This window comes from Papio anubis, chromosome 7, assembly GCF_008728515.1.
Source record: "Papio anubis isolate 15944 chromosome 7, Panubis1.0, whole genome shotgun sequence".
NCBI classification, from domain to species: Eukaryota; Metazoa; Chordata; class Mammalia; order Primates; family Cercopithecidae; genus Papio; species Papio anubis.
The window spans coordinates 16,809,658-16,830,152 of NC_044982.1; the positions used below are offsets into that span (position 1 = coordinate 16,809,658).

General features: G+C 41.7%; 1 pseudogene; it reads left to right on the top strand.

Moving 5' to 3' along the window:
- The first annotated feature begins 5,876 nt into the window (after positions 1 to 5,876).
- Positions 5,877 to 8,136, top strand: LOC101004698 (annotated as a pseudogene).
- Positions 8,137 to 20,495: the final 12,359 nt, after the last annotated feature.

Genomic DNA, 20,495 nt, shown 5'->3' on the forward strand with positions numbered 1-20,495 from the left:
TAGCCAGGTTGGACTTGGGGAGTGGGGGGTCCATGTTACTGAGCCCATGCATAACCTCCATCCCTGCCACCATGGCCACTTTGTTCATGAGCCCATTGGGCAATGACAGGTGTTGCTGGGGAAAGAGGCTGCCTGGTATCCCCAGAACCGGTCAACCTATCTGCCTGATTACTAAAGTTCTCCTCTGCTGAAACCACCCTTTAGTGAGCACCCACATGGGACACAAATACCGTCATATTTTTTGTCCCTTTAGAGGTCTAGCCACATAACTCTTTCCTAGACTTCTTTGCCATCAATTTCTTAATCATTTTCCTTCCAACCAAACCATTGACCACCCTCTACACTCAGTACCAAAATCTGTATTAATCAGGGTTCTCCAGAGAAACAAAACCAATAGGGTGTGTGTGTGTGTGTCTGTGTCTGTGTGTGTGTGTGTGTACGTGTATGTGTGTGTGTAGGAAGAAATTTATTTCAAGTAATTGGCTCACATCACGGTGGATGTATGGCATGTCTAGAATCTCCACAGTCTGATGGGGGAAGCTGCCAGGCTGGAGGTCCAGGAAAGAGACATAGTTCAAGTCCAAAGGCTATCCGCTGGTGAACCAGGAAGAGCGGGTGCAGCAGAGGGAGTTCAAAGGCTGTCTGTGGGCAGAATTTCTCCTGCTCAAGGAAGGTCATCTTTGCGTTCTATTCAGGCCTTCCACTGACTGCATGAGTCTCCCCCACGTTATGGAGAGTAATTTCCCTTACTTAAAGCATACCCATTTAAATGTAAATCTCATCTAAAAACACCCTCACAGAAACATCCAGAATATCTGGACATCTGGCCTAGCCAAGCTGACACATACAAGTAACCATCACAGGAAGTTACTCAGTCTTTTAGCACCTTAGTTCCCTCGCCAATAAAATGGAGATAATAACAGAAACTTCCTATTGGGTGAACATGAAGATGAAACAAGCTGATGCATGTATTAACAGCAGTGCCTGCACTCAGCACTCAGGGCTTGATCTTTCTTGTTATCATCTCAGGCTTTGGCCCCAGGCTTCACCCAGGTGACAATACTAAGAACAAGTTTCAGCAGGACCACCAAGAATAACAGGGGCCTTTGGTTGGGAACACCACGAATATGATGAGAGACTTGGTATGTTAGAATTCTGCTGCGGTAGCAAATGGAGACTTGCACACGACCGGCTGCAGGCTACCCTGGCCAGTACGCCATCAGTCAGTGGTGGTTTTTTTCTTGTTTTATTCCATGAATAAATTTTAATGTATTCAGTTTCCCCCCATCAACTGCTTATTTACTGCTCATATTAATGCAATATGGCAAAACCATTTACACGGCTGGAGTCTTTTGCAACCTATTAGAGCATTTCTCCTGCTTTGCTGTCCCTTTGTGTCTGGTGAGAAAATTCATTTTTGCTCTACATGTTTTTGAATTAACTGGCACGACTCAGGAATGTAAGATCGGCATCAATCCAGAGGCTGATGTAGAGCAGAGAGATTAAGAAACTGGCTGGGTTTGGCCAAAATTGGGTGTGAACCTTTCCGGGACCTGACTTCTTCTCAGCATAGGGTTATTGCAAGGATTGAACGGGGAGCCCCAAAACATTGCCTGCTCCTCGGGAAGTGCTCAGGGAATGTGAACTAGGATGACTCCTTTCATAGCAATGCCTTATAACAGGGGTCCCCAACCCCCAGGCCATGACCAGTACCAGTTCATGGCCTGTTAGGAACCGGGCCACACAGCAGGAAGTGAGCTGTGGGCATGTAAGCGAAGCTTCATCTGTATTTACAGCCACTCTCCATCACTCACATGACCACCTGAGCTCCACCTCCTGTTGATCAGCGGCAGCATTTTCATAGGAAAGCAAACCCTGTTGTGAACTGTGCATGCAAGGGATCCAGGTTGCATGCTCCTTATGAAAATCTAATGCCTGATGATCTGCTACTATCTTTCATCACCCCCAGATGGGACTCTCTAGTTGCAGGAAAACAAGTTCAAGGCTCCCACTGATTCTACATTATGGTGAGTTGTATAATTATTTCATTATATATTGCAATGTAATCATATAGAAATAAAGTGTACAATAAATGTAATGTGCTTGAATCATCCCAAAACCATCCCCTGACCCCAGTCCATGGAAAAATTGTCTTCCACAAAACCAGTTCCTGGTGCCAAAAAGGTTGGGAACTGCTGCCCTGTAGTGTTGTTAAAGTGCTCCCCTTGCTCTGGGGAGATCTAGCTGCCTGGGTTCCTGAATGACTGTGTGGAGGAAGCCATCTACCAACCAAGGTTACCTGTCAAACTGTTACATATGCAGGAAGTTAACTTCTGTGGTTAGCCTTTGACATTTGGCGTTTGTTCTAGCAGCTAGCTTCAGAGATACTTTGCATTACCCTAAACAGTATGGTCAGTTAATATTGCAAGAAGGTCATTCACATTCTCAATGTCCTCTCTATCTCTACAGGCTTTGACCTACTGTAGAAAGTGTCTCCTACACAACTTACTTACTCTCAGCATCTAAAAGCCAAGTCAGTGCATCTCTTTTTTATGGAAATGTCCTATCTCCCCAGTTAGACAATACTGTGGGTATGGATTTCAGGGTGCAAGAAATGCATTTCTTTACTGAATTTCTTTCTTAAGTTTCTATGCCACAAGAATAGCAAAAAAGAAATTCTAGTTAGTTTGGGGGTTTTCTAATGTTTTTTATTTGAGCCCAAGTTCTGGTTTGTGGAGGCATAGCTGGTCTTTAATGTCATCATCTGTTGGAGACGTCCTCACTTCTTTGATATTTCATTGTCAATTAACAGTGAGATTTTTACTCATTCTTTACTATAAGTCCCTTCCATTGGTTCAGGACTCAGCTGCCCCAATTCCCTTTATAGGTATGTAAATATAAAGAGGCTTGTGTGAGAGTCCAGGGTATATGAGAATCTGTCTGTGGGTCAATGGGTAGAAGAAAGTACTAAGGACAACAACAACAAAAAAAACAGCCAAGATTTTCATATATAAAAAATATAATGCCAGCACAAAAAGTAAGCTCTTTGAGGGCAAGAACTGTATCCTGACCATATCCTGGTACCCTGTCCAACAAATCAAGTTTTTCTTTTCTTTTCTTTTCTTTGAAGCAGAGTCTCATTTTGTCACCCAGGTGGGAGTGCAGTGGTGCAATCTTGGCTCACTACAACCTCCGCCTCCTGGGTTCAAGTGATTCTACTGCCTCAGCCTCCTGAGTAGCTGGATTACAGGTGCACACCACCATGCCCAGCTAATTTTTGTATTTTTTGGTAGAGATGGGGTTTTACCATGTTGACCAGGCTGGTCTTGAACTCCTGACCTCAAGTGATCCCTGCATCACCCTCCCAAAGTGCTGGGATTACAGGCATGAGCCACTGTGCCAGGCCAAATCAAGTTTTTCTTATTCAGTATTTGCTGCTGCTCTTAAATGAGGAAGAACAGTCAATGGACCACAGAAACGGAAGAAAAGATTCCCAGTGTTCTTAAAACAGTAACATTGGCTGGGTGCGGTGGCTCATGCCTGTAATCCCAGCACTTTAGGAAGCTGAGGCAGGCGGATCACGAGATCAGGAGATCGAGACCATCCTGGCTAACACGGTGAAACCCCGTTCCTACTAAAAATACAAAAAATTAGCTGGGCGTGGTAGTGGGTGCCTGTAGTCCCAGCTACTTGGGAGGCTGAGGCAGGAGAGTGGCGTGGACCCGGGAGGCGGAGCTTGCAGTGAGCTGAGATCACGCCACTGCACTCCAGCCTGGGCGACAGAGCAAGACTCCGTTTCAAAAACAAAACAAAACAAAACAAAAACAAAAAAAACAGTAACTTTAAGCATGGAAGGGCACTGTTATGGGCTGAATTATGTCCCTCCAAAATTCATGCATTCAAAGCCCCAAATACCTCAAAATGTGACTATATTTGGAGATAGAATTTTTAAAGAGGTAATTAAGCTTAAATGAGGTCACCAGGGGTGTGCCCTAAACCAGTATAACTGGCCTCCTTAAAAGAAGAGATTAATACTCAGACACACTCAGAGGGAAGGCTGCTGTGAAGACACAGGGAATTACTTTTATCTTCAGTGGTGGCTGCTAAGACCAAAAGAAGGTAGTGCTATAATTGGGGAGGGTGGAACTGAGTTGAGTCTTCAGCTCTGTGTTGAAGTTTTTTAAAAGTCATACTATATAAATTTGTTTCTCAATATGCAAAACTGAACATATTATTTCTGCCTCTAGTGATGTTGGAATAACCAGTTCTACTTGTTTCCTTCCTATCTGTAAACAGCTAGACAACTGGAAAATTATATGATACAATTGTTTTCAGATATTGGACAGCAAAAGTATAATTCCTGAGAGAAAGGAAACAAAACAGAGTGAAAGAACCACCAGGGAGCTGTAAACTGGAACATTCTCAGCATTCATGATGATCTGGAAGACAACGCAGTCAGTGTAGAGAAATCTCACTGATCACTGTATTAGTTTTCTGTGGCTAGTGTAATACATTACCATAAATATGGTGGTTTAAAACAACACAAACTTATTATCTTACAGTTCTGTGGATGAGAAGTCTGACACAGATATCACACTGGGCCAAGATCACGGCATGATGCTGTCCTTTTTGAAGGATGCAGGGAAGAATCCATTTCTTTGCCTTTTTCACCTTCCAGAGGCCACCTACTTTCCTTAACTCATGGCTTCCTTCCTCATCTTCAAAGCCAACAACATTGAGCCAGGTCCTTCTCATGCTGCTGTCTCTTTGGTTCTTTCTTCAGCACCCCTAGTCTGCTTTTAAGGACCCTTGAGCCCACCTCAATACCCAGAATAAGTTCCCTATTTTAAGGCATGCTGATTAGTAACATTAATTCCAGCTTCTACCTTAATTCCCCTCTGTCATGTAGCCTAACATATTCTTCCCAGGTTCTGGGGATTTGGATGTGAACATCTTTGGTGGAATAATTTTGCTTACTATAACCACTGAGGCATTTCCCAGAACAGTCATGCCATAGTATTACGATAAACTAGTCCTAAAGTGATAGCTACTCTAGACTCAACCTAACAAAGCCTAAAGACAAGCTTGAAAGGATTAAGCTGATCCACAAGTAAATTAATGCTTGTCAAAATAAACTTCAATTCTCTTTAAAGAAAGGCAACAAAATCCAGACACAAATGTCACAAAACAATGTGACATTAATAATCACAATCAAAAGTTACTGGACATTCAAAGAAGCAGAAAAATATGATTCATAACCAGAAGAAAAATTAATCAGTAGAAATCATCCCCTAATGACTGATAATGGAATGATCAAATGGGGACTTTAAAATAGTTCTTATGAATGTGCTCAAGAGTTTTAATAAAAATATGACCATATGAGGAGAGAAATACGAACCATCAACACAAAGTCAATGGAATTTCAATGGAACCAAATGAAATGAAAAATTCACTGGAAATTTAGTTAGAGATTAGACACTGAGGAACAAAATGTCAGTGAACTAGAAGAAATCATGAAAGAAACTATCTAGACTGAAGCACACAGAAAAAGTCTGAATAAAAAATAAAGGCCTGGCGTGGTGGCTCATGCCTGTAATCCCAGCACTTTGGGAGGCTGAGGCGGGTGAGTCGCCTGAGGTCAGGAGTTCGAGACCAGTCTGGCCAACATGGTGAAACCCCGTGTCTACTAAAAATACAAAAAAATTAGCTGGGCGCAGTGGTGGGCGCCTGTAATCCCAGCTACTCGGGAGGCTGAGGCAGGGGAATTGCTTGAACCAGGGACATGGAGGTTGCAGTGAGCTGAGATCTCGCCACTACACTCCAGCCTGGGCGACAGAGTGAGACTCAGTCTCAAACAAAAAAAAAAAAAAAAAAAAAAGAGCGGTCGTTTCCAGAAGCAGGCAGCCGCCTCAGTCGTAAAACTGGTGCTAGCAGCGGCACGGGAGTGGCTAACACATCATCTTGCCGTTCCTGGTGTTTGGGCCTTGCCTGTGACGGTGGGAAAAGAAAATGGCCTTGCGGTACTACAGCTGGGGCTGCGGTCAGCGCTTGGATCCTGAGACCAATTCTGATGATGCTTGCACATACACCCAGGTGTTCCAGTCTTCCACGATGTTTTAAACGGTTGGTCTTGCTGTAAGAGAAGAACAACTGATTTTTCTGATTTCTTAGGTATTATAGACTGTACAAAAGGTAGACATAATAGTGAGAAGCCACCTGAGCCAGTCAAACCTGAAGTCAAGACTACTGAGCAGAAGGAACTATCTGAATTGAAACCCAAATTTGAGAAATACATCATTTAAGCCCCTAAGCCAGTAGAAGCAATAAAACGGCCAAGCCCAGATAAACCAATGACAAATTTGGAATTAAAAATATATCTGTCTCCCTAAAGCAATCACTTGATAAACTGTCATCAGGGAATGAAGAAGATAAGAAAGAAGACAATGATGAAATTAAGATTGGCACCTCATGTAAGAATGGAGGGTGTTCAAAGATGTATCGGGGTCTAGAGAGTCTAGAGAAAATGTCTGTGTATATCATCCCGGAGTAGCTATTTTCCATGAGGGGATGAAATACTGGAGCTGTTGTAGAAGAAAAACTTCTGATTTTAATTCATTCGTAGCCCAAGAGGGCTGTACAACAGGGAAACACACGTGGACTAAAAAGATGCTGGGAGGCCAGGCGCGGTGGCTCACGCCTGTAATCCCAGCACTTCGGGGAGGCCGAGATGGGCAGATCACCTGAGGTCAGGAGTTCAAGCCCAGGCTGAACAACATGGAGAAACCCTGTCTCTACTAAGAATACAAAATTAGCCGAGAATGGTGGTGCATGCCTGTAATCCCAGCTACTCGGGAGGCTGAGGCAGGAGAATCACTTGAACCCAGGAGGCGGAGGTTGCAGTGAGCCGAGATCACGTCATTGTACTCCAGCCTGGGCAACAAGAGCAAGACTCCGTCTTAAAAAAAAAAAAAAGAAAGAAAAAAAAAGAAAGAAAAAAAAAGGATGCTGGGAAAAAAGTTGTTCCATGTAGACATGACGGGCATCAGACTGGAGGTGAACTTACCATTTCAAGCATATGCTAAAAATTCACTTCCAGAACTTAGTCAGGTGGAAGCAACAGCACATTGTTAAAGGTGCACATTGTATTTGAAGAAGAGAAGGAATCTGATCAAAATGTGAAATTATGGGGTGTGATTGATGTAAAGCGAAGTTACATAACTATGACTACAACAAAGATTGAGATCACTATGAGAAAAGCTGAACCAATGCAGTGTGCAAGCCTTGAACTGCCTGCAGTGAAAAAACAGGAAAAACAGAAAGATGACACAATAGATTGGGAGACAGGAGGAAGACTATTCCATATTTCAGAATCCTTAATACTGTGTGAAGTGGTGGCTTGCTGCTGTAATCTTTTGTTTTGTTGTTGTGTTACTGAATCTGGCATTTCAGGGTTAACATTAGGTTCTTAAAAGTCAAAGTCAGTTTGTCTTTTTGTGCCTCTCTTCTTTCTTTGGTGTTATGTAAGATTGATTATTAATTTCTCCTTACTGGTAGGAACCACAGTTGTGTCCTATACTTGAAGAGGTTGGAAAATAGCCCATAACCATAATTGCAGTATTTCTTTGTATTTCTCTGTTGAGCACAGAAATATTAAGGAACATGTTTTTTACATCTTTATATTATTCCATGATTAGTAAAGCAAGATGAAATGTCAAATTTTAATCAGTTTTTCATGGATTTGTGTTCTTACGGTACTTGAAAATATTTAAGGAAGAGATGAGAAGCTCTGCAGTTTTTTCTATGTGGGATGATTACTTTTTTAAGGAGGATTAATTCTGAGGTAGTGTAGTAAGTAAAGGGGAATATATGCATTGTTTAACAAATTAGAATTTGTTCACAACTACTTGAATTTTTAAATTACGGCAAAACTTACATTACTTGCCAAGTAGTATGATATAAGAGTACAGGAAGCATAAATAAGAATGCCGAGGTATCAATTTGGTTAAAATTCACCATTTTATAAGACTAAGCAATAATCTTAAAAACCTCTTTCCTGGCCGGGCACGGTGGCTCACACCTGTAATCCCAGCACTTTGGGAGGCCAAGGCGGGTGGATCACGAGGTCAGGAGATCGAGACCATCCTGGCTAACATGTTGAAACCCCATCTCTACTAAAAATACAAAAAATTAGCCGGGCGAGGTGGCGGGCGCCTGTAGTCCCAGCTACTCGGGAGGCTGAGGCAGGAGAATGGCGTAAACCCGGGAGGCAGAGCTTGCAGTGAGCCGAGATCACGCCACTGCACTCCGACCTGGGTGACAAAGCGAGACTCCGTCTCAAAAAAAAAAAAAAACAAAAAAAAAAAAACAAAAAAAACACCTCTTTCCTGAATGTTTAAATGTGTTTGTATGGTATTATGACTAATTGTTATTTATTTAGAGAATAAACCCTCTTAAAACCTTTAATTAGTTAAATATAAAAAGAAATTATATATATCTTGCCTCCCTGATGGAAAACTATATAAAATTGTAGACTTAAAATGTTTGCAGAAATACATTAGGATATCAGAAAACTAAATATATGGATTTGCTTTATGACTATCTATTACATGTTAAATAAAATAGCTTAATTCTTTTGGAGTTTTTTTTTAATTCTTGAAGAGCTTCACAATTCTAGTGATACAGTGTTGATTATATATTGTACTTTATTTATATTAAATATAGGTAACACAGAATTAGATCGTTTGGATATGTTTGAGGCAGTGCAGAGCTCAAGAAGAAAAATTAGGAAATATTCTAAAGGCCAGAACTCTGGAAGAACTTAGGAAGTTCGGGAATAAATTAAACTTACATAGATTTAAAAAGAAAATAAAAAGACTCAAACCCCGTGAGTCTTATTTTCCTTGGTATTTATGGAATTCTTAAAGAAAAATTTGTAGAAGTACTATATTCGTTAATAAAGCATATATATCATTCTACTACCATTAGCAAATAACTTAGATGTAGTTAATATAATTGTTAAAAGGTTTAGCTCTGTTACAAATAAAAACAAAAAGATCTGGCAACCAGACTTTCATGACATTACACTACCATGACAAGAAATATGGGCAGTAAAAGTTAGGCCCATACAGTGCGTATAAGTATCTAATACCTTGAGATGTATTTAAAATTTTTCAAGTTATCTTCCATGATTTAGGAACCATATAGAGACGTGAAGTCTTTATGGGTTAGGGGAAAGGTTGATACTTAGTTTGATTAAAGGTAATGATTAATATACCTTTTTTTTTTTTTTTTTGAGACGGAGTCTTGGTCTGTTGCCCAGGCTGGAGTGCAGTGGCACGATCTTGGTTCACTGCAACCTCCGTCTCCCAGGTTCAAGCGATTCTCTTTGCCTCAGCCTCCTGAGTAGTTGGGACTGCAGGCACGCACCACCATGCCCAGTTAATTTTTGTATTTTTAGGAGAGATGGGGTTTCACTATGTTGGCTGGAATGGTCTCCATCTCTTGACCTTGTGATCCGCCTGCCTCAGCCTCCCAAAGTGCTGGGATTGCAGGCGTGAGCCATGGCACCAGGCCACCTTTTTAAAAAATACTTCCTTCTGAGGCTGTTTTCCCCTAAACAGTATCTTAGTCTGTACATGTAATTGAAATATTATTTAAAGCAGTGAGTTATTGTAACCTCAGATTAGTTACATTGATCAAAACATTGATTTTTTAGAATATATATACACACACTTATATATATAGCTTTTATATTTAGTCTGGTTACATTAGTAACCATGATATTTTGTTTCTTTCTTCTTAAGGAGCCTTTGAATTTCTTGTCCAGATAAAAATCTGAATGATATTTATCTTAGACTTAAAGGGACACAGTTATTGTTAGGTAGCGTATGTTTTACTATCAGTTAATAAAAAATGCTTTATTGATTTGTTTCTCTTTAAAAAAAAAATAAAAAGAGGTTGGGCACGGTGACTCACATCTGTAATCCCAGCACTTTGGGAGACCGAGGCAGGCGGATCACCTGAGGTCAGGAGTTTGAGACCAACCTGGCCAACATGGTGAAAACCCGTCTCTCCTAAAAAAAAAACGAAAATTAGCCAGACATGGTGGCAGGCACCTGTAATCCCAGCTACTCGGGAGACTGAGGCAGGAGAATAGCTTGACCCTGGGAGGCAGAGCTTGCAGTGAGCCGAGATCATGCCATTGCACTCCAGCCTGGGGAACAAGAGTGAGACTTTGTCTCAAAAAAAAAAAAAAAAAAGAAAAAAAGAAAGAGCATTAATGACGCTTGGGAAAATATTAAATGGTCTAACGTATAAAAAGTAGGAGTCCCAGAAAAGGGAGAACAAAAAATTTATTTGAAGTAATAATGGCCAAAATTTCCCCAAATTTAATGAAAACTATAAACATATAGCTCTGAGGCTCAATGAACCCCAAGCAGAAAAAAGTCTAAACAAAACACATCATAGTGAATTGCTGAAAGCCAGCAATAAAAAAGAAATTCTTAAAAGCAGATAATAAAGACATGTTACATACAGGGAACAGAGACAAGAATATTCACAGACTTCTTGTCAAGAACAATACAAGCCAGAAGACAATAAATATGCATTGTCCTAGAGCTAAATGTTTAAAAAAAAAAAAATGTTTTTTTTCAACACAGAATTCTATATCCAGCAAAAATAATCTTAAAAAAAATAAATAAATAAACAAAATAACACTTTTCATCCAGGAGATCTCCATGATAAGAAATGTTAAAGGATTGCACAAAGGCCATCACAACCTTATACATGAAAAAATACTGCAAGAACATCTGCCCAACACTTGCCTGTCTAGCATCAGATGAGTATCACTCATTCTTGATCTTTATAGCCAAGGATAAGTATCTTCAAGCAATTATGCAATTCTCCTCATTTTTTCTTTAAAAACTTTTGTCTTTCGGCCAGGCATGGTGGCTCACGCCTGTAATCCCAGCACTTTGGGAGGCTGAGGCAGGTGGATCACAAGGTCAGGAGATTGAGACCATCCTGGCTAACACAGTGAAAACCCGTCTCTACTAAAAATATAAAAACTTAGCTGGGCGAGGTGGCGGGAGCCTGTAGTCCCAGCTACTCGGGAGGCTGAGGCAGGAGAATGGCGTGAACCGGGGAGGCAGAGCTTGCAGTGAGTGGAGATGGCCCCACTGCACTCCAGCCTGGGCAACAGAGTGAGACTCTGTCTCAAACAAACAAACAAAAAAAACTTTTGTCTTTCTTTACCTCCCTGAATATGCATATAGTTTATCATGGCATACATATTTCATTGCAATGCCTTACCCTGGAATAAACATAATTTTCTTAAAAAAAGAAAAAGAAATGTTAAAAGAAGCTCTTTGCACTGAAGGAAAATAATACCAAGTGGAAACTTGGATTTACATAAAGGAAGGCACACTGGAAGTGGTAAATATGTGAGAAATGTAAAATATGTTTCCCCCTTATTTACAAATTTCTTTTAAAATGAGTTGAATGTTTAAAGCCAAAACAATAATGTATTGTGGATTTATTATCTATGTGAAGTAAAACATATGTCAACAATTGCATAAAAGACCTAAGGGGAGGAATGAAAATATACTACTGTAAGATTCTTGGTTATATAGTAAGAGATATACTATAATTTGGAAGTAGACTGCCGTAAGTTAAAGATGCTTATTGTAAACCCTATACTGTACTCCACTAAAAAATAAAACAGGTAGATATAGGTGATAAGACAACAGAGAGAAAATGGAACCTAAAAATACTCAATCCAAAAGAAAGCAGGGAAAGAGGGGAAAAAATAATAACAAATAACCAAGTATAAATAAAATAGTAAAGTGGTAGACTTAAATCCATCCCTATTAGTAGCTACATTAAATAAAAGCACTTAAATTAAAAGCCAAATATTGTGAGACTGGATTAGAAAGCAAGACCCAATTCAGAGTTGTCTAAAAAGAAACCCAAAATATAGACAACAAATAGATGAAAATAAAGGAATGGAAAAAGATAACCATACAAACACTAATATTAGGAAAGCAGAGATGGCTATGTTGATGTCAGACCAAGTAGACTTCAGGATAAACAATATAACCATGGATTTAAAAAGGCAATTCACAATGATAGAAGGATAAATTCATTAAGAAAACACAACAGTCCTAAATGTATATGCACTTATTCACAGAGCTTCAAAACACATAAAGCAAACACTGAAAGAACTGAGAAGAGAACAAATTTTTTTTTTTTTTTTTTTGAGAAGGAGTCTTGCTCTGTTGCCCAGGCTGGAGTGCAGTGGTGCGATCTCCGCTCACTGCAACCTCCACCTCTCAGGTTCATGCCATTCTCCTGCCTCAGCCTCCTGAGTAGCTGGGACTACAGGTTCCCACCACCATGCCTGGCTAGTACTTTTTGTATTTTTTTTAGTAGAGACGGGGTTTCACCATATTAGCCAGGATGGTCTCGACCTCCTGACCTCGTGAACTGCCTGCCTCAGCCTCCCAAAGTGCTGGGATTACAGGCGTGAGCCACTGTGCCTGGCCAAGAACAAATTTTTAATTCACAATTATAGATTATTTCCAAACTGAACGGTTTTCTTGCCCAACAAATGGTGTTGGGAAAGCTGGATCTCCACATCGTAAGAATGAAGTTGGACCCTTACCTTATATCATATATAGAAATTAACTCAAAGGTATCACAGAGCTAAATGTAAGAGCTAAAATTATAAAACTCTTAGAAGAAAACAGAGAAAAAGTTTCATGACATTGGATTTAAAAAGAATTTCTTGGATATTACATCAAAAGCATAGGCAACAAAAGAAGAACTAGATAAATTGGACTACATCAAAATCTAAAAATGTGTGCATGAAAGTGAGAGATGACAATGTGCTAGCAGCCCTCACGATGGGCACCGCCCCCTGCTCCATGGTACCCAGTCCTATCAACAGCCCAAGGTCTGAGGAGTGCAGGCGTGGCTCGGGACTGGCGGGCAGCTCCACCTGCAGCCCTGGTGCAGGATCCACTAGGTGAAGCCAGCTGGGCTCCTGAACTGGATGGGGACTTGGAGAACTTTTATATCTAGCTGGAGGATTGTATGTGCACCAATCAGCACTCTGTATCTAGCTAACCTAGTGGAGACTTGGAGGACTAGCACTCTATGACTCCATGTCTAGCTCAAGGATTGTAAATGCACCAATCAGCACTCTGTGTCTAGCTCAGGGTTTGTAAATACACCAATCAGTACTCTATGTCTAGCTCAAGGTTTGTAAATACACCAATCAGCACTCTATCAAAACGGACCAATCAGCATTCTGTAAAGTGGACCAATCAGCAGGATGTTGGTGGAGCCAGATAAGGGAATAAAAGCAGGCTGCCTGAGCCAACCAGCGGCAACCCACTGGGGTCCCCTTCCACACTGTAGAAACTTTGTTCTTTCGCTCGTTGCAATAAATCTTGCTGCTGCTCACTCTTTGGGTCCACGCTGCCTTTATGAGGTGTAACACTCATGGCGAAGGTCTGCAGCTTCACTCCTGACAGCGACACCACGAACCCACCAGAAGGAAGAAGCTTCAGACACGTCTGAAGGAACAAACTCCAGACACACTATCTTTAAGAACTGTAACACCGCGAGGGTCCACGGCTTCATTCTTGAAGTCAGTGAGACCAGGAACCCACCAATTCCGGACACAAAAAGACACTCACTATCAAGAGTGAAAAGGCAACCCATGGAATGGCAGAAAATATTTGTAAATCATATATTTGATAAGGGATTAGTATCCAGACTACATAAAGAACTCCTGCAAGTCAATGATAAAAAACCAAATAACCCAACTAAAAGATGAGCAAAGGACTTGGATAGTCATTTCTCTGAAAAAGATATACAAATAGTCAATAAGCACATAAAAAGATTCTCAACACCACTAACCGTTAGGGAAATGAAAATGGAAACCACTTCACACCCATTTAGATGGTCATCATTTAAAAAAAGTCAGAAAATAACAGGTGTTGATAAAAATGCGGAGAAGCTGGAATTATTATGCATTGCTGGTGGGAATGTAAAATGAAGCTATTGCTATGGAAATTATTTGAGCAGTTCCTCAAATAATTAAACATGGAATTACCATACGATCCAGTAATTCCACTTCTGGGTGTCTACCCAAAAGAATTGAAAGCAAACTCCAACATGTATTTGTACACCCATGTTCACAGCAGCATTATTCACAGTAGCCAAAAAGTGGACAACCTAAGTGTCTATGAACAGATAAATGGATAAACCAAAAATGGTACATACATACAGTGGAATGTTAATTCTTCAGCCTTAAAAAAGAAGGAAATGCTGACAAAGCTATACAACATAGATGAACCTTGAAGACATTATGCTAAGTTAAATCAGCTTGTCACAAGAGAACGAATACTGCATGATTCTTATGTGAGTTTCCTAGAATAGTCAAATTCAAAGAAACAGTAGAAGTGTGGTTGCCAGGAACCTTGGGGAGGGAGGAACTGGGAGATAATTATGTTTAATGGGTACAGAGTTTCAGTTGGAGAAGGGGAAAAAGTCCTGGAGATGGTTGCTGGTGATGGTTGCATAACAATGTATATGTATCCAATACCTTTGAAATGTACACTTTTTTTTTTTTTTTTTTTAAATTCTTTTTTTTGAGACGGAGTCTCACTCTGTCACCCAGGCTGGAGTACAGTGGCCGGATCTCGGCTCACAGCAAGCTCCGCCTCCCGGGTTCACGCCATTCTCCTGCCTCAGCCTCCCGAGGAGCTGGGACTACAGGCGCCCGCCACCTCGCCCGGCTAGTTTTTTTGTATTTTTTAGTAGAGACGGGGTTTCACCGTGTTAGCCAGGATGGTCTCGATCTCCTGACCTCGTGATCCACCCGTCTCGGCCTCCCAAAGTGCTGGGATTACAGGCTTGAGCCACCGCGCCCGGCCTGAAATGTACACTTAAAAATGGTTACAATGAAGCCGGGCATGGTGGCTCACGCCTGTAATCCCAGCACTTTGAGAGGCCGAGGCAAGTGGATCATGAGGTCAGGCGTTCGAGACCAGCCTGGCCAACATAGTAAAACCCCGTCTCTACTAAAAATACAAAAAATCAGTTGGGCATGGTGGTGGGCACCTGTAATCCCAGCTACTTGGGAGGCTGAGGCAGGAGAACTGCTTGAACCTGGGAGGTTGAGGTTGCAGTGAGCCGAGATCACGCGACTGCACTCCAGTCTGGGCAACAGTGTGAGACTCCATCTCAAAAAAAAAAAAAAAAAAAAAGAGAGAAAGGAGAAGAAGGAAGAAGAAATAATAAAAAGGGTTTGGGGAAGGAGACATTAACATGTCTTTGGGGTGATTAAATTTCTTTCTTTTTTCTTCCCCCCCCCCCCCCCCCACCTCAGAGGGAAATTCTTACATTGCAGTCTGGCCCAGTTCCCCAGTTACTCTGTAAGAGAACTCCTGTGTGCTAGAAGTCTGTGGCCAAGTGGGCCTGTGGGTCTGTAAGCTGGCATGGGAACTAGGTTTTTCTTACTTCCCAGTTTAATTTAAGGGAAGGCACTTTGCTGAAGTGCTTAAACAGGAAGGAGAAATTACCAACACTGTTATTTTCTCTTGCGACAGCTTCAAGATTCAAGCTAAAGCTACCATTATCCTTTTCCCTCGGTTCCGCTAAAAATACTCATCTCCCTATTGGGTTCCACAGAGACTGGAACTTTGGTTGGTTCCACAGGTGCAGATGGAGCCACAGGTTCCCTGGTCCTTATAGGCTCTGTGCAGTGATGAGGGACCCTGTCCTTCAGGGGCCTATTGTTTATCCATAGGTGTTCCCTGTAGATTCGGGTGTCAGGCCAGATCCCAGACTTGGATATGGACTTCCTTTTTGAAAGACAGAATGAATGATCAATGTATCCAGTAATGAAGAGACCTCATGGATAATTATTTCAACTTGGTACTATTTCATATCTGATGCCAAAGCAGTACCCTCACATAGAACAACAGAACTCTGCATGGACATAATTTTTAAAATGGGGCTAACAACAGTAACAACAATATTGGTTAACATTGGGAGTATTTTGATATATTGATTTATTTACTCCTTCACAAGGCAGGTTTTATTATTATCCCCATTTCACAGATGAGGAACAGAGAGTCCAAAGGTAACTAATCAGTTACAGGTTCATCTATAATTTTTTTTTTTTTTTTTTGAGACAGAGTCTCGCTCTATCGCCCAGGCTGGAGTGCAGTGGCCGGATCTCAGCTCACTGCAAGCTCCGCCTCCCGGGTTTACGCCATTCTCCTGCCTCAGAGTAGCTGGGACTACAGGTGCCCGCCACCTCGCCTGGCTAGTTTTTTTGTATTTTTTAGTAGAGACGGGGTTTCACCGTGTTAGCCAGGATGGTCTCGATCTCCTGACCTCGCGATCTGCCCGTCTTGGCCTCCCAAAGTGCTGGGATTACAGGCTTGAGCTACGGCACCCGGTCCCCCCTGCCTTTTTTTTTTTTTTTTTTTTTTTGAGACAAGGTCTTGCTCTGTTTCCCAGGCCAAAATGCAGTGGCATGATCACAGCTCATTGCAGTTTTGACTTACCAGGCTCAAGCAATCCTCCCGCCTCAGCCTGGCGAGTAGCTGGGACCACAGGTGCATGTCACTATGCTCGGGTAACTTTTTATTTTTAGCAGAGACAAGGTCTCACCCTTGCCAGGCTGGTCTGGAACTCCTGGGCTCAAGCGATCCTCCCGCCTCAGCCTCCCAACGTGCTGGGATTACAGGCATGAGCCACCGCACCTGGCCCATCCATAAATTTCTACCCCTTTTTTTTGACAACTGTTTTCACCATGCAATGTTCCACTGAGAAACAGACTAATTTGAGGCTTGCCCTGTGTTGCTGTATTGTTCGAATTATTTTACTAGCAAGCTACGGGAAGCCAACTCAAATTTGCTGAAGTGATTATGGGAAAGAAAATTGGTGGTGGTGTAACTGGGGTCACTGGGAATCTCCAGTTTCACGTACAACTGTATCCAAGTGACAAGGTGGTGGTTCTCTCTCATTCATTGTCTCTCTTTCTCTCTCTCTCACACACACACGCACATTATCCACCTACAGAGTCTGTTCACATCGCTGCTGACAAGGTTAAAATGAGTAGCATCAGGCCTATATCCAGAAGTTTAAAGTCTGGTAGAAAGAGAGGGCTTTTGTCCCCTTAAAAGTCCCAGCATGAATCCTGGGATGGAGTCTTATGGGCTTGTCTTGGGCCACTTAACATCCCTAAAGCCAGGCCCCTGTGGTCAAGTGGAAGGAACCATTGAGGTGGCCCGGCCTGTGCCAGGTGTCCGTCTTCATGCCCTGGGTTGGAGGAGAGGTCCGGCTCCACTCAAACTGTGTGACCCGAGAATGTGGAAAGGGAGATCAAGATGCTGTTCCCACACCTCAGTTTGAAGGACAGAGCACATACAAGGCAGACAAAAATGACAGACATTCCCTGTCACTGCCAGGAAAGCCATCCATGGTAGACACTGGATATTATCTGACCTCAAGGTTGCAGGGAATCTATATCACTGAATTGGATGACCAGTAGCCTGCTTTTGTTTGTTCGTTTGTTTAACAGTTTCCAATTCATGATTCAAGAAACTCAGCCGGGCACGGTGGCTCACGCCTGTAATCCCAGCACTTTGGGAGGCCGAGATGGGTAGATCACGAGGTCAGAAGATGAAGACCATCCTGGCTAACACGGTGAAACCCTGTCTCTACTAAAAACAAAAAAAAAACAAAAAAAAAAAAAAAAAAAGTTAGCCAGGCATGGTGGCGGGCGCCTGTAGTCCCAGCTACTCCGGAGGCTGAGGCAGGAGAATGACGGGAACCGGGAGGCGGAGCTTACAGTGAGCCGAGGTTGCGCCCCCGCACTCCAGCCTGGGGGACAGAGCGAGACTCCGTCTCAAAGAAAAAAAGAAAAAGAAAAAGAAAATTAGCCAGGTATGATGGTGCACACCTGTAGTCCCAGCTACTTGGGGGACTGAGGCAAGAGAATGGTGTGAACCCGGGAGGCGGAGCTTGCAGTGAACTGAGATCGCGCCACTGCATTCCAGCCTGGGCAAATAGGCGAGACTCCGTCTCAAAAAAAAAAAAAGAAAGAAAAGAAAAGAAAAGAAACTGAGCCATTGCTGTTATATTTCTGAAGTGCAGCCATATGCTGACTTTTATTTTGATATTCATTTTATTCATTCAAAAAATATTAGTGGAGCACGAATTATGTGTAAGGATCTTGAAATACACAGGTGAGTCAGTGTCGTGACCCTAGCTTACATTCCAGCAAGGGGCTTAATGCCCAGTGCCATTCAGTGTAGATTTCCTTGACTATAAATTGCATGAAGCTTTTGAATATAATGGTGGATTTTCCTATAACACCATGGATAGAATTTCAAATAGAAGCAGGTAGTCAATACATATTTGCTGATTTATTACACAACAGTAAAGATTCATTCTTCTGTATCATTCTTTTTCTCTATTGTTTATGTGCTCCTGGATCATTCAGATCATGAGTGATGGAAACTACCAGCTATATTTCCAAGAACAGTGATGCAACGCTATTCCTTATAGATGTTGGAAATGGAATTATTTGCTATGGGAACCCCATGTCTATTCATCATTTGCATAGTGTTAAACATTGATCTGGAATTTTAATCTTATTTGGTTAAATTATTTCTAGTGAGGTGTTCAAAGACTTTCAAGTATCTCTGCCTTTTGAACATTAGCTTCTTTGTGGTGTGTTTTTTCCTAATTATTCCAAATATAGTATAATGACCATGAAAGCAGCAAAAAAAAAAAAAAAAAATATATATATATATATATATATTCTTGAATTTGATTTCATATTCACAGCTTCCTCTTAGTGCCTCTCTACTTATTAGGTTTATTTCAATGTCATTTACAAGGTGCCTGCCAAGATTATAGTCATTTCAAGTTACTATACATTTAGGGAATAAGTTGGTTCATTTGATTTAAACATGAGACCTCAGTATCTGTGCATATGCTGCTCAAAGCTCCTATTAGAGTTATTGTGAAGTTGGCTACTGTGCATTATTTAATATATATTTAGTAATTTGTTAATCAAATACTTATTGAATGCCTACTATGTGTCAGGTACTACTTTAGACATCGGGAATACAGCAGAGAACAAGACCAAGTGCCTGCTGTCAAGGAGCTTTCATTGTACACGGGGAGAGAGACGATCATGCATAAATAAATAAGAACGTATTATCATGTGCTATAAGGAGACAATGGCAGGATACAGGGTAGAGTCAGGGAAGTAGCTCTCAGGTTGAGGGGTGTATTTGTTTGTTAGAGCTGCCATAACAAAATACCAGAGACCACGTGTCTTAAATGACAGAAATTTATTCTTGCACAGTTCTGGAGTCTAGAAGTCCGAGATCAAGGTGTCAGCAGGTTTGATTCTTTCCGAGACTCTCCTTGGTGTATAGCTGCCTTTTGTGGTGTGTTCACTTGGCTGTCTCTGTGTGTACATCCATGTCTGGTGTACATCAGAGTCTGTGTTCTCACCTCTTCTTCTTAAAAGGGCACCAGCCCTATTGGATTAGGGTCCACCCAAGTGAACTCAACATAATCACCTCTTTATAGACCCCGTCTCCAAATACAGTCACATCCCGAAGTAGCAGGGGCTAGGACTTCAACATAGGAATTTGGGGAGAACATAATTCAGCCCCTAGTAAGGGGGTCAGGGAGGACCTCTCTGAGGAAGGGAGACATCTGAGCAGAGCCCTGAATAGGGAACAAGTCGTGGTTGTAGGTGAGTCAGCGGTGGAAGGGTGCTCCCAGCAGGGGCACAGTGAGGACATGGGCTCCAGACTGGAGTCTGAGGGAGGCCACAGTGGCCGCAGCCCAGGGAGGGAGTGCAAGCATGCTATGCGTGAAGGCAGGGTCAGCCCGTGAGGAACCTTGAAGGCATGGTGAGGACCGAATTTTCTTCCAATTGTCCTACGAAGTCATTAGAGTGTTTTGAGCAGGGCGGGGGACATAATCTCACACACATTTTTAAGGGATCATTTTAAAATTTATGACAGATTTTCTGTAGATTCCCAAGAATTTGGCAGGCAAGGTCATACTGATCATGAAACCCAGAAAAATTTCTTAGAATCGTTAAGATGCTTTGTTGGTTTTCTAGGAATTCTGTCCCTTGAAGATTAAGAGATCAGCTAACAATTACTTGGAATACTGTATTATTGCTCAGGTTTCTCCTGCCACATTCGGTGATGCTGGGTTTATGACAAGAGAAATACCTGTGTTTATATATTCCTATGAAAGAACATCCTTTTCTTGAAGAAAATTTTGGGTTAAAATAGTCTGGTGTGTGGTAACTTATTTATAAGAAGTGATGCTAAACTGACATGACTTTGGGACAACTTGGGCCAGGGCAAATTCTGAGGCATCTTTTCCACCTTTGACAAACGCTGTCTCTAGATTCACATAAAGTAATGAGAGGGCAA